Source organism: Protopterus annectens, chromosome 13.part0, assembly GCF_019279795.1.
Source record: "Protopterus annectens isolate FY-2018-M chromosome 13.part0, PAN1.0, whole genome shotgun sequence".
Taxonomy (NCBI): Eukaryota; Metazoa; Chordata; order Ceratodontiformes; family Protopteridae; genus Protopterus; species Protopterus annectens.
In genome coordinates, this window is record NC_056747.1 from 161228652 (window position 1) to 161242305 (window position 13654).

The 13654-nt window shown below is 38.9% G+C and overlaps 1 protein-coding gene across 1 annotated transcript in view; it reads right to left on the reverse strand.

Moving 5' to 3' along the window:
- CPAMD8 (C3 and PZP like alpha-2-macroglobulin domain containing 8) overlaps positions 1-13654 on the reverse strand; it is a 7231600-nt gene that overhangs the window by 6979550 nt on the left and 238396 nt on the right. The gene's annotated exons all lie outside the window — the stretch shown is intronic.

Below are 13654 nucleotides of genomic sequence, written 5' to 3' on the forward strand. Positions count from 1 at the left end.
TAGACAACCATGTAGAAATAGTCTGTTTTGACAGTGGTTGCTCCTTCTTACCTTCATAAGAAATAAACAATAATCTGAAAATCTGAAAGACTTAGTTCTGTCAAAACAGTACTTGTGTTGTCTGTGGACATCCAAGGTATGCAGTAGCCTTTCTCCCTCATTGTTTAGGTTCAGGAAAGAAAATGGGGAGGATAGTTTGGCTTAAAGTAAACTTGGATACCACGAAGAACAAAAAAACAGGCAAGAACTTGCCAAACTTCAACCAATGAAAAGACAAAGCAATTCCTGTGGAAATAGTAGGAAAAAAAGTGTTGCAGCAACCTCCAAAGTAGAAAAAAGTTGACATTAGAATAATCCAAACCAGTAGTCAAGGGCGCTTTTGTCATGCAACTCAGGACTTCTTCAGAACAAATTAAAATACATCAATACAATACTTATAGTCCCTGGTGAACAATTAAAGTTGATTGTCAATTAAGAGCCAAAATGTAAGGAAGTCCTTGTAAGGGCAAAAGTTAAAAATGCTTTTAAATTAATTCAAAACCATCTTATTAATGACATAAAAAATATATAACACTTCCAAATATTTAAATGTGCAATAATACAATATTACAAAACTATGATTTACATTTTGTATATTAAATGTCTTATTTAAAAATCTTTTTTGATAAAAAAATGTTTTCTAAAGCTTTAATGCCTTGTACTTCAATACTGACATGATACTACATACTTATTTATTTATGTATTTATTTATTGCATTTGTTAACCGGGAAAGTCCACTGGGCCTAAAAAGAGCCCATTTTCAGTGGAGGCCCGGGGAGAAAAGCTCCACAAGGTTACATTGAAGTATACACAAAATTTACATCAGTATTTAGCATTGACATAAGTACGTAGAACAATGAATGTTGATACTATTTGTACATTTTGACAGGTAAAAGTAATACAGCAAGGAATCAGGTTTACATTCAGGATTAGTAAAGTGGTAGTCATAGTAGTACATCATGGCATCAAGATTACATTCATACAAGTACATTCATACATCATTCATGAATCTATTTAGTACATGCTCATTCAGGTTACAGGAGAGAGGGAGATCAAGTTACTGATCCAGAGATGGAATTAGTTGCTCTGGTAGGTGGTGTGCAGGAGCATAGCCAGTCAGAGGCGAGGTGTATTTTGAGTGACTTTTTGAAAGCTGCAGGAGTGCTGATAGTTCTGATACTGGTGGGAAGATTATTCCATAGCTTGGAAACAGTATGCGAGTACAGCATCTTGCCAGCTGATAGACAGTCTGGTAACAGATAGTAGGCAACATTTTGCTTTCAGACCTGAGTTGGCGTTTAGGATGGTACAAGGTTTATTATGGAGGATAAGGAAGGGCAGGTATCTGGTTGGAAGATTATTTTGTGAACTGTCATTAGTTGTATATAGTTAAGATGATGAGGAAATTCTAGCCAGTTGAGCTGGTGCAAAGAGGAACAGTGGAGTGTGTGGTTTTTCTATGTTAGTGGCAAATTTAGCAACTTTTTTATAGCAGGAGTCAAGTTTTGTTTTTAAGTGTGACTAAGTTTGTAAGGCTAGGGGCACCATATAGGAGAGTTGGGAGCAAGAAGGAAGCAGCAAGGGCTATCCTAGCGGAGTTGTTGAGAAAGCAGTTTTGTCTATACAGGGCACCAAGCTTTTGGTGTTTTTTTTAATATTACTGTAGATGTGAAGGGCAAATGTTAATTTATCGTCTATGAGGATACCTAATAGTCTGGTGCTTGGGACAGCATCTATGGTAGCATTGTTTTGGGAGTGGATAGAGAGAGGGTGTTTGTCAATATGGCTGGATTTTGAGGGGGAGAATACTAGGAGTTTGGTTTTATTGGGGTTAAGAACTAGCTGATTTTGGGACATCCATGTTTCAGTACAAGTAAAGGCTTCTTGGGTAAGATGTTGCAGAGCAGATGGAGATTTGGAAGAGCAGAGTATGGTCGAATCCATCAGCATATTGGATGACAGTACAGTTGAGTAAGGAATTGTGAAAGTCATTAATGAATATGCTGAATAGCAGGGGTCCGAGAATGGAAACTTGAGGGACACCTGTGTTAGTACTTTTGAACGGAGAGGAGGACTGCTGCCATATGGTAGCCTGGTGTCTATAGCGGAGATAGCTTGTAAACCATTTTAGGGCAGGGGGACCTAGGTTAAGGTTCGAGAGTTTAGTTAGTAGGAAGGAGTGGGAGATAGTATCAAATACTTTAGACAAATCTAGAAAGAGGGCAGAGACTAAGAAGCCAGCATCACGGGGTCTATTTACTGTGTTTAAGAAGGAAATTAGGGCAGTGTTGGTGCTATGCCCAGGTCTAAAGCCATGCTGAGTAGGAGAGAGCATTTGGTGGCTTATTAAGTGGTTTATGAGCTGGGTATGTATGCATTTCTCCAGAATTCTGGAGATGGGGGAAAGTATGGCAATAAAATATCCACCCGATTTCACTCCAAACTGGTACAGAAAAACGCTAAGGCAACCGCTCGTGAAACACACTAATTTATTTAAACGCCAAAATATTAAAAACGTTTTTCGTCTGAACAAATTAATCAGACTTCTTCAGAACTCGAGCTACAACTATATTAAGATACATCCTCTATTTATAAACTTTCTAAAAAGACTGCCAAAAGTTAATTGTCACAACAGCAAATCTAAAGGGTATATTACCTTAAAATATAATATTGCATACATAAAAACTGCCATAAAAATATATATATATGTATATAATAAACAAAACTTTTCCTATCTATTTAGATATTATATACTATATTTCATGAATATCTTATATTTACTTTAAATAAAATAAAAAAAATGTGTAATATGTACAACAAAATCTTAAGCTGAATGAATTAATGAAGCATCCTAATAATTAATCAAATACTATCCAACTTTAGTAAACAACCACATGTCATCATCTATCTAAACTTTTTAACTACAGCAAACACATAAGTGAACATTTTTCATTAAGACCCGGGTTCGTGTAAGCATTCAGCTTAATCTGCCATAACAGTTCCATCTTTTCAAGTAAACCATATGGGCCTCCCCTACTATCCTGCTTAACTTGATCCAAAACCCTGTACTGAAATCTATGCTCAGGGAAATTCATAACGTGCCTAGCTAATGCATTATCTTCTTTATGCAACCTTATATCTCTTTGATGTTCATAAACTCTTTCTTTGAACTTTCTCTCGGTCTTCCCCACGTAAAATGATGGGCAACATTGACAGGTTGCTAAATAAACTACCCCTTTTGTGTTGCAATTGAATTTACCTCTGGTAGAAACTCTTGAACCATTGATTACTACATTGGCTCCTGATGCCATTAAATGGCAATACGAACCACCACATTGTGTCATACCCACACTCGTTCTTACATTGATGCTTACACCGCTTCTTTGCATCCAATCTTTGAAGTTTGTACCCCTTCTCCATATTATTTTCAATGAAGAACCTAATTTTCCTACTAAGGTATTGTCCTCGTATATCAAAGACCAATTTTTTTCTAAAATTTTCCTTATATTACCATAGTCCAAGGAAAATCTTAAAATGCAAGCTACATTGAAATCAGCCCCATTATTATGTTCTTTTTTTATAACATTGCTCATATCCTCACTGTTTATTACCCCTTTTTGTTTTTTCAAAATTGGCTGATAAATACCCACATTCCTTTTAAATGTAACTTCCTCTACTAAATTGTCTATACATGCCATTGGGTAAGCCCTATTCATAAACATACGTCTTAAATTCTCACATTCCTCAGTGAAATCCTCATCTAATGTAATCATCCGTGCGGCCCGGACCAATTGGCCCTTAACTACGGACTTTTTTTGATGCATCGGCTGTGCACTTGAATAATGCAGGAACTTATTTGAATAGGTTGGTTTCCTATAAACATTTGCTTCATATTGTTTTAGAATCACGTTTTTGGTTAATTTGATGTCCAGAAAAGCAATTGAAGTGGAACTAAATACATATGTAAAATTCAAGAATTCCGTAGAATTGTTCAACACTTCAACTATATTCTTGCCAATCTCACCATCCCCTTCAACTATAATAAAGATGTCATCAATAAATCTGGCATAAAATCTGACCCGACAAACAAAGGTATTGTCCCTAAATAAAAAATTCTTCTCCCAATAAGATAGGACCATGTTGGCAAAACTGGCCCCACATGGGGAGCCCATGGCAACACCTTTCTTTTGGATGTAAAACTGTCGTTCAAACAATATGAAGTTATAGGATAAGACAACATCAAGTAATTCCTGTAACAAGGAGATTTCATCAGCTGGCACTCCCTTTTGGCAAGTATGGCAATAGGACAGAAGTTTGAGATATCTGCATTAGAGCCCTCTTTGTGGAGGGGAAGGACAAATGTTTTTTTCCAGGTATCTGGTACACATGATTCTTGAATAGATCTATTTAGGAGGATACTTAAAGGATAAGCTATGGATGGGGCAGTATAGTTGTAGGTATTCTGAAGGCAGGTTATCAGGGGAGTTAGTACAGGGTTTTCGTTTATGGAGACATTTTTTTATGGTAGATATAGGAATGGGTGATAGTGAGAAGGTAGGTAGAGTGGTGGAGCTGTTAGGTACTGAGGGTGTAGTTAGAGAGTTGGTGTTGATAGGTGGAAAGGAGGTGGTTAGTTTTGCAATAGCATCTATAAAGAAATTATTAAAGGTGAGGCTATTTTTCAGTGGGAGATTTTTCAGGGTCAGGGCAGGGGTTGTTGTTTGTCCCTGGGTGGAGCAAAGAGTTTATAGCTTGCCAGAAGGTTGTAGGGTTTTGTCTGTGCTGATTTTGGATGTAGTCTTTCTTGTTTTTTTATGACTAGGTGTTTGGCTCGCTTGCGTAATTGCCTATAATGTAAGAGGTTGGATTCAGTTTTACTTTTATTCCATGTTTTCCAGGCTTTATCTCTAGTGGCCATAATTTGTTTTGTGGACTTTGTTAGCCAGGTAGCATGTCTTGCTTTAATTATCTTAAGCCTGAGTGGGGCTAAGCGGTTTAGTATTTTGAGAAATGTAGAGTTAAAGAATTCTACTGCATCATTGAGAAGGAGGGTTTTAAATGAATTCCAGTTTGTGCTCTGAAGGGTACTGTTGAGGGTATCAGGGGAGAAGTGGGATAGGTCTATGGTATAACAATATTGGTGTACGTGTGATATAGAGGTGGGTTTGTGTATTATATATGCTGGTGAGTGGTCACTGATACAGTCTGGTAGTGTGCCAGAGGAGGAAATTTTGTCAGGATCAGAAACTATGATGCAGTCCAAGATGGATCCATTTTTGTTTTTATTATTGTGTCTGGTTATATTTGAGATGAGCTGAGTGTATTTGTGCAAGTTTACACCTGTAGAGGGGTTCTTAGTGATATCTAGCCAGTTGATGTTTACGTCACCTAGGATTACAGTTTCATTATTTATATTATTGGTTGTCCAGGCAAGAATTTCCTCCAAAATAGGAATGTTGTTGCCAGGGGGTATGTATAGGACTAAGATGCAGAGGGATTTGTAGTTATTAAAGGAGTACAACAGGTTTCTCTAATGTATTCCTCAACTTTATGGCCCTTTTCCTCCCTATTTACATTGTCCTCTGTAAAGCAACAACAATAAAGCATTTACAATTTTTATAATTCCCCTTACTTCTGTAACAGAAGCCTACCTTCTCATACTGTGATGGTTTCACTTACAAAATGATTCTCTCACGTTTGAATAAAGCTTGCTGGAGTCGCCCAATTACTGACATCGAGGCCAGGCAGTGCAGGTACTTTTTTTTTTTTTTTTTTTTTAAATCAGTTCCCTCCCCCAAAGTGACAATTGCCACAGCCTTCATCTGATTCTAACTAAAATAATAAGACCCACCCATTCTGTGATGTCATGGCTCCCTTGTCCTTCCCCCAGCCTGAGTGCTGTTCATTTTATTCAGTAGTAGTGTAGTAACACAGAAATTTGGTATGCATACTTGTACATTCTGCACGGCAAATGATGCTTAGGTGGTTTATCGCTTGCATACTTCTCTGTTGTATTTGCACCAGATATTGCTAGTGTGCAGTGCGGGAATAGAAAGATTAAAACATTACCGTGGTATCAGAGGTGGCAGTGCAACATATTCATAGTGGCTTAACATGAGAGTAGCTCTAAGCAAGCATCATGTGAAACCTGAACAAACACCTAGAATTATTCAGGGCAGCTTCCACACCTTAAGACTGAAAATGAATTCACATACTCACATGAACAGGAGTAGCTGCATATTGATGGCTAAAGGTGTATGGGCATGTCGGGTGGTTACTACACTGCAAAACTGGTATGCAATGGTGGAGATATTTGGAAGGCATGAGCAAACACACCAGTATATTAAAGCCATAGCACCAACTGAACTGGAGGCTGGCAAATAAATTTAGTAAGGGATTTTGTCCATGCATAAATATTTCAACAGTGATTCTTTGCAGTGGCATCCATTATCTGATTCAAGGTAAGTTAACCTTGATATCCTTTATTTAAAAAAAAATCAATAAAAAATTTACTTTGTTATAAGTGACTTCTGGACACAAGAAAAAGGAAGGGGAAAATATAGCAATGTGGTTTGTATGTACAAAGACAAATCCAGGGACACTGCAAAAGGTTTTTTTTTTTGCAAACCAACCAGTGGAGTAAAAACATATGAAGGCAAACACTGCATACCAACACACTTTGCACATGTAAATCTCAATTTTTAACCAGGTGGAAGCATGAAGTGATACCTTAACACTTAAATTAATAAATCTAAACTGGTTAATAGTATAAATGTTTTATTCTTTAGCTCCTTGGTGCAACACCTTACTGGATATGATTGCAGTCAAGTAAGACCATGGCTATAGTGCAACAAATAAATGTCCCCTCTAACAAAGGAAATGCTAGAGCAAAGATTAAATTACATTAGTCAAGCACCCTGCTGAGATCTGCCAAACAATGGAATTACCAAGTCAAATTACCCTCAGGACTTTGACAGCTAGGGAAGCTAAGTGTTATGGGGGAGGGAAGAAATAAATGGACTGGAATTAATTGTCTCACAAATTAGTGCCATTTAAACTAAATTAGAAAAAAAGGCAGCAGTAAACAGCACTGAGTGTGTTCTGTGGCATTTGCACTGTTTCGGTTTTAAGTAGTCATCCAGCAGCAGGAAATGTTACTTGCACTGTTTTATTTTACTCAGTACTTTGTACACATGCAACATCTATGAAATGACAGGAACTTTAGGCAAACAGAGGCCTGCATGATGTAACATTTTTGAGCCAAACAATGATTTCTGGGATACTAGATGGCAACCTGATTTATCCAAACCACGTCAATATGCCAGCCTCCAGGTGGTCAGAGTCTGAAATTACATATAAAAATATTTAAAATCCTGTAAATAATCCCAGAGTGCTGTTAAAGTGTAGGAAACATCATGCCATGATGTTTTAAACATGTTTTTTGAGTCTGTGGGTGCGGTACTTCTTTAAGTTTTAGTAGTACTATTAGGAGTTCAGCGTTGGAAAAGGTGGGTATTGGTTTTGAGTAAGGAATGACTGTGTAGGTGTTGGGGACAAGTAGTGCAATTCCTCCACCTTTTTTGTGTAGTCTTTCTTCTGAGGCAGGAGTGGTTGGGGGGGGGAGAAATTCAGCGTCCTTGATGCATGGTTTTAGCCATGTTTCCGTGATGGCAGTAAAGTCAGGTTTGTATTGACTGAACCATGCATGCAGTTGTGGAATTTTATTTCTAATGATTTGGGTGTTGATTATGGTGAACTGAATAGATTTTGTAAGGTTGGGGAAGTTGTTTGTGAGGACAGCAGGGCCAGGGTTAGGATGTATATCACCAGATAGTGTAAGGTTCCAGTGGGTGGGGGAAGTGTTAGTTGAAGATTTTATATGTTTGGCTTGTAGAATGATCTTGAACTACCCTTGTTAGTTTGGTTAAGATTATGTTTATAAGCTTGGTTGTAGGAGGGGTGATTTAGGGGGGAGAGGAGTAAAATTTTCTTTTGTAAATTTAAGTCTGTGCTGTATAGAGACGGGCTGATTACTGAGTAGCTGGGGAGGGTGCAAGTAGGACTAGCTATTGTAGGGGAGCATAGGGGAGGTGGGATGGTCATGTGAAGAGCAGATAGCTTTAAAAGTAAGGAGAGGTATAGAGAGAGTGTGATGAGGATCATATTGGTTAGGAGAGGCATAGTTCTACAGTTTGTGGTAAGCGATACAGTGAGACAATTCTGTAGAAAGATAGTATAGGGTTGTTACTGGTACAGTAGAAGGTAAATGCAGAGAATTTAGTAAGATTTAATAGTACAGGGTGTAAGTGGTAATAGACAATGTGTTTTGCTAGGTGAAGTAGTGTGGTTAATGGGAGGGATTTGCTGGGAGTTAGGAGAGGGGAAGGGGTGGGGTATATTTTTGAAGTGTGGAGCTGTAGCAGAGGATGGTTGGTCTTGTGTGTGTGTGAGGTGGAGGTGTGTGGTTGGATGTTGAAGTGATAGGAGGGACAGGGCTAGATATAAATGTAATTGATTAGGTGGTGTGTGGGAATGGGGGTAGGGTAGGGGAGCGCAGAGAACCCAAGCATAGTGAGGGCGAACGAAGTGGGGCTAGCCCAGCAGAAAAAAAGTGGCACGAAGTTTGAAAAAACGATCAGGTAAAGTAGTAGGATGCTAGAATGCAGGCAAGTAAAATAGTGCGCTTCATTTTACTTTGTTTTGTGGTCAGCAGCCAAGTTCTCAAACTCTATTTTAACAATAGCTTTGGTGTTTAAAACAAGACAGGCTGCAGGTAAGGAGCAGACATGCAGTAGGTAGAGACCGCCTTTACTAGTTGGGGAATTGTGCGACTGACAAGAGAGAGGATACAATGTGGATATTTATTTTCTCAGGTATATGTTTTCTGAAGTTGTGCACTTCAAGCACGCTACTTCTATGCTGCCATCTAGTGGCCTCACAAAGTAACTAGAGCTAGGTAAAGGCTGGGTGTGGGGCAGATGGTAGGGGAAAGGGAAGGAATAAAAAGAAAATGCTACGGAGCTAAAGCAAGTTGGGAAGGAAATAAAAATAAATGCTACAGTGCTAAAAACAAGTTGGGGGACGAGGTTGCAAGTGTGCAAGCCACTAACAATGAGCCAAGTTCTAAACTATGTAGCAAGATACAAATAAAAGTCTTTTTAAGAAGGCACCTACACTGTGTTTAATGAAACTGTCACCACGGAGTCCTGATACAGTGAGGTCAGGCGGAGCAATAGGAGTTGGCGTCCTCGCAGTCCGTGGTTAAAAACAGATGGAGGGGCAGCTGCAAGTGTTAGACACACTGTGGTAATGCTGTAAAAAGAAAAATGGAAGAAAGTGAGCACTTAGGCAGGTGAGGGAGATTAGCAGCAGGTTAGAGTGTGAAAGAGTGTTATCATCAAGATATAGAGGGGTGACAGGCAGAACATTAAGGGGGATGGAGGCAGAGAAAGGAGAGCTGAAAGGACTAAGTACACAGTTAAATCCAATCATTAAATGCAATCTGTAAGCGATAGCTAAACCATCAATATTATTACACAGCCACAAGTAAATATTCAGTTTACCAATCATCAAAAGGCATACAGTGCCCCAAATGTGACACTGCGTAACAGCTGAGGTAGCTACTTAATACAGAGAAATATGTTAATTATAACAGCCACGAGAAACTATACAGTGCCCTAAATGTAATGATGAGTAAAAAAAACTGAGCTGACTACTTCACTTAGCTGGTAGCGTTTTAAGAGGAAACAAATTAGAAATGTCAATGCGCAGCTTTCTTTGCTTTACTGAAATGAATCGGAAAGGCAGTTGCAAAGCTTCCTTTGCTTTACTGGGTGTCGTCTAAAGATTAAACCTAACGAGCGGTACTAAGTACTCTCTTTAGTAGCAGTATCAAAACTTAACTTTCTGGGCAAAAATCCCAATGCTCATTTGCTGTTTAGTAGTATTGCCATAGACATATTATACAGTGAAAATCCCGTTATAAGCATGCTGCTACAAAAATACTATTGTAACTGGTGCAAATTGCACAAATTGTTAACAAACATTCATAATGTTAAACAGTTCCAAACAAGAATACACTCACTGGCTCACACACTCTACGGGGTCCGCACCAAAAACCCGGGCTGGAGAGGGGATTGTATATAAGAATACAGTTCTAAGGGAATGGAGCCGTGGATGCGGGTATCTACTTATAGTGTTAGGGTGGATGAGAAAGGGGAGGGCTCAGCAGCAGGGAAGGTGGGGATTAAGAAAAAGCCCTATTGGACAGTCATTGGCCCAGCAGAAAAAGTGGCACGAAGTTTGAAAAAACAATCAGGTAAAGTAGTAGGATGCTAGAATGCAGGCAAGTAAAATAGTGCACTTCGTTTTACTTTGTTTTGTGGTCAGTAGCCAGGTTCTCAGACTCTATTGTAACAATAGCTTTGGTGTTTAAAACAAGACAAGCTGCAGGTAAGGAGCAGACATGCAGGATGTAGAGACTGCCTTTACTAGTTGGGGAATTGTGCGACTCAGAGAGAGGATACAATGTGGATATTTATTTTTTCAGGTATGTGTTCTGAAGTTGTGCCTCATTTATACCAGGGGGGTGGGTGGAATTTAGTCTAAACTGCCACATTAACTCTTCCCTCTCAAGTCTGTTCTTCCAATTCCCTCCCCTCAAGTCACTTTCTACAATTTCTAAAATCCCAAAGTGAAAAGTTTTACATAGTACGTTCCCCTTCAAGTGCCTATATAGGGCATTGTTCTCATTTTCACATCTAATAGCGTAGAGGTGTTCATATATCCTCCTACTGAGAGCCCTTTCAGTTTTGCCTACATAGAACTGTTAACAGTTCTGACAAACTGCCACATACACTAACCCCTTAGATCCACAACAGCCCCTTTTCAGTGTAACTTTCCTCCTAGGGGACCCTATTTCTATGTACTCAACACCCAAAATGTACGGACAGTAGGCACATGATCCACAGTTCCTGGTCCCTCTTGGTAGACCACTTGAATGAATAGGGTGCTCCAATAAAAATTTTAAATTATAATTAGTTTTAAATACAAACACAGGTTCTTTACCTATAAAATCCATAAGGTTGTCCGTACTTTTAAACGTGACCCAATTCCTTCTCACTATCTGTTAAATTTCCTTACTCATCTCAACATGGGTATTAGTTGTGCCCCCCCCCCCCCTTTTGCAAACTTAGTAATGTACAGATGGGAAAAAGAACATTTTTTAATAGTAAATTCCCAGATCAATGGTGGACCTACCTCAGATTCCTGGATGACATTTATTTTGTGGAAGAAAGATGGGTAAATTATGGATTTTTTTGATTATACTAACGGAGTACGTAATTTTTAATTTAGTAGTACTCGTAGTAAGGATTCCATTAATTATTTGGATGTAACTGTTGCTTTGGACAGGGATAAAAAAGGTTTCACATCCAGAGTATACAGGAAGCCAACTTTCTAGAATGACTATTTGGAATACAACAGTATTTACCCAGGTTACACAAAGAGAAATATTGTAAAAGGGCAGATGGTGAGGCTTGCCTGAATGTGTTCATGTCAACAGATTTGTAAGAGGGAAATGGCTACCTTGGTAAACCTCTTTATAGAAAGAGGCTACCCGACACAAATGCTATACCCCATACATGAGGAAATTATGAATGAATGGGGGAAAAGATTTAAACCTTTATTGGGAACAACTGAACCTATAGGGAACTCTGAGGTCCAGAACACGGACAAAAATTACATTCAAGCATTGGTTTTAACATTTGGTGAGCTGAGTAAGGAAATTAAACAGATAGTGAGAAGGAATTGGGTCATGTTTAAAAGTACGGATGACCTTATGGATTACACAGGAACATTCCTACCAAAAGAAAAGGCATCAGTTTTCCAGGCCTTCTTGCATGAAGTTCTGGAGTAGAATCTTGCCAGGTGATTGTTCAGACAGTAGGCAAACAGGTCTACTTGGGAAATCCTTACAGATGAATCAAATCGGTACGTGCTTATTATCGCAACCAGATATTTAATGTCCTGTAATTACTAATGTTTTCATGAAATGACTGTAGGTTAAAGTAAAGGTGAGTGCATGAACTTCCACTTACTATTGTTTCACCTTGTTTGAGAAACAGGAACCAGAATAAGAAGTGCAAGCAGGAGGTTGTCAAACACCTGCAATTGGACAACAATTTTCAGCAAGCGCGTTTAACACACGCAGAGTATCCAGTCAATCCTCAGATACTGGGAGAGGGGCTCAGTCATAGAACCTCTTTCTGCTTTCTACCTAAAATACATAAGAATCTGCATAACCCTCCTGGCTGGCCAATAGTGTCCGGTAGAGGTTCTATGACTGAGCCCCTCTCCCAGTATCCAAGTATCTAAAACCTTTACTAAAATGGGTGAGAGCCACAACTGAATTCTTGCAGGTCGTCTCGGAGATGCAGATAGAGGATGACTGGATAATCTGTACCCTGGATGTCAAAGCCCTTTATACTAATATTCCTCACTGGGCTGGTATCCAGGCATTAGAACATTGGCTATACAGGTCAGAATTGTATCCACCTGGTTTCAATACACTGCTTTTATGCCTGACTGAGCATATATTAACAAAAAATATATTTTTCTATCACAACATTTGCCATTTACAAATCAAGGGTACAGCTATGGGGGCGTCATCTGCTCCTATATATGCAGATATATTTATGGCATATATAGAAGAGCAGATTATATATGACTATTCCCCATAACTTGTATCTTGACCAAATAGATATCTGGAAAAGATATTTGGATGATAGCTGGATGGTATAGAGATGAGGAACATCTGATGGAGTTCGTGGAATACTTAAATGAAAACAAATGAGGAATCGAATTTACGGTGAACTACCATAAAAATAATATCACTTTTTTGGATGTAATGGTAAGCAGGGCTTCAGATAATACTCTGACAACAGAAGTCTATTGTAAATTCCAGGAGTATAATTCCCTTCTCCATGCCTCCAGCTTTCACCCCCCCCCCCCGTATATGCAGAAACATTCCTAAATCACAATATATGAGGGTGAAATTAATATGCTCACAGAACGACACCTATATGCATTACAGGGATGACTTGACCAAGAGATTCATGGAGAAGGGCTATAAACCAGGACATATCATGCAGGCCAGGAATGCTGTCAACAGTATGGATAGGGCAGCACTCCTACAATATCATGACAAACAAGGTAGAAGTACTGGTTATCCTAGATTAGTGACTACTTATGGTAGAAATGTTGGGGCACTTATCAATAGTGTACAATCCAACTGGAACATCCTTAAGGCAGATAATAGGCTCTCGGGATTATTGGGAGCAGATTGCCTATTTTCTTTTAGGAATGGCAGGCACTTGGCGTCCCTCTTTAACCATTATAAACAAGGAGAATACCAACCTAAGGAGAAATTGCAGAGTACCATTCTGGGATAAACTGCTACAGGATGTCACCCATGTGGTCACTGTACACATTGCAGTAGAATATTAAAAACTAATAGCTTCACTACTAAAAATACCAGTATAGTTTATGACATTTCCTTCTTTGCCAACTGCAGCTCAGACTGGGTTATATATTTGACCACTTGTCAGTGCTCAGC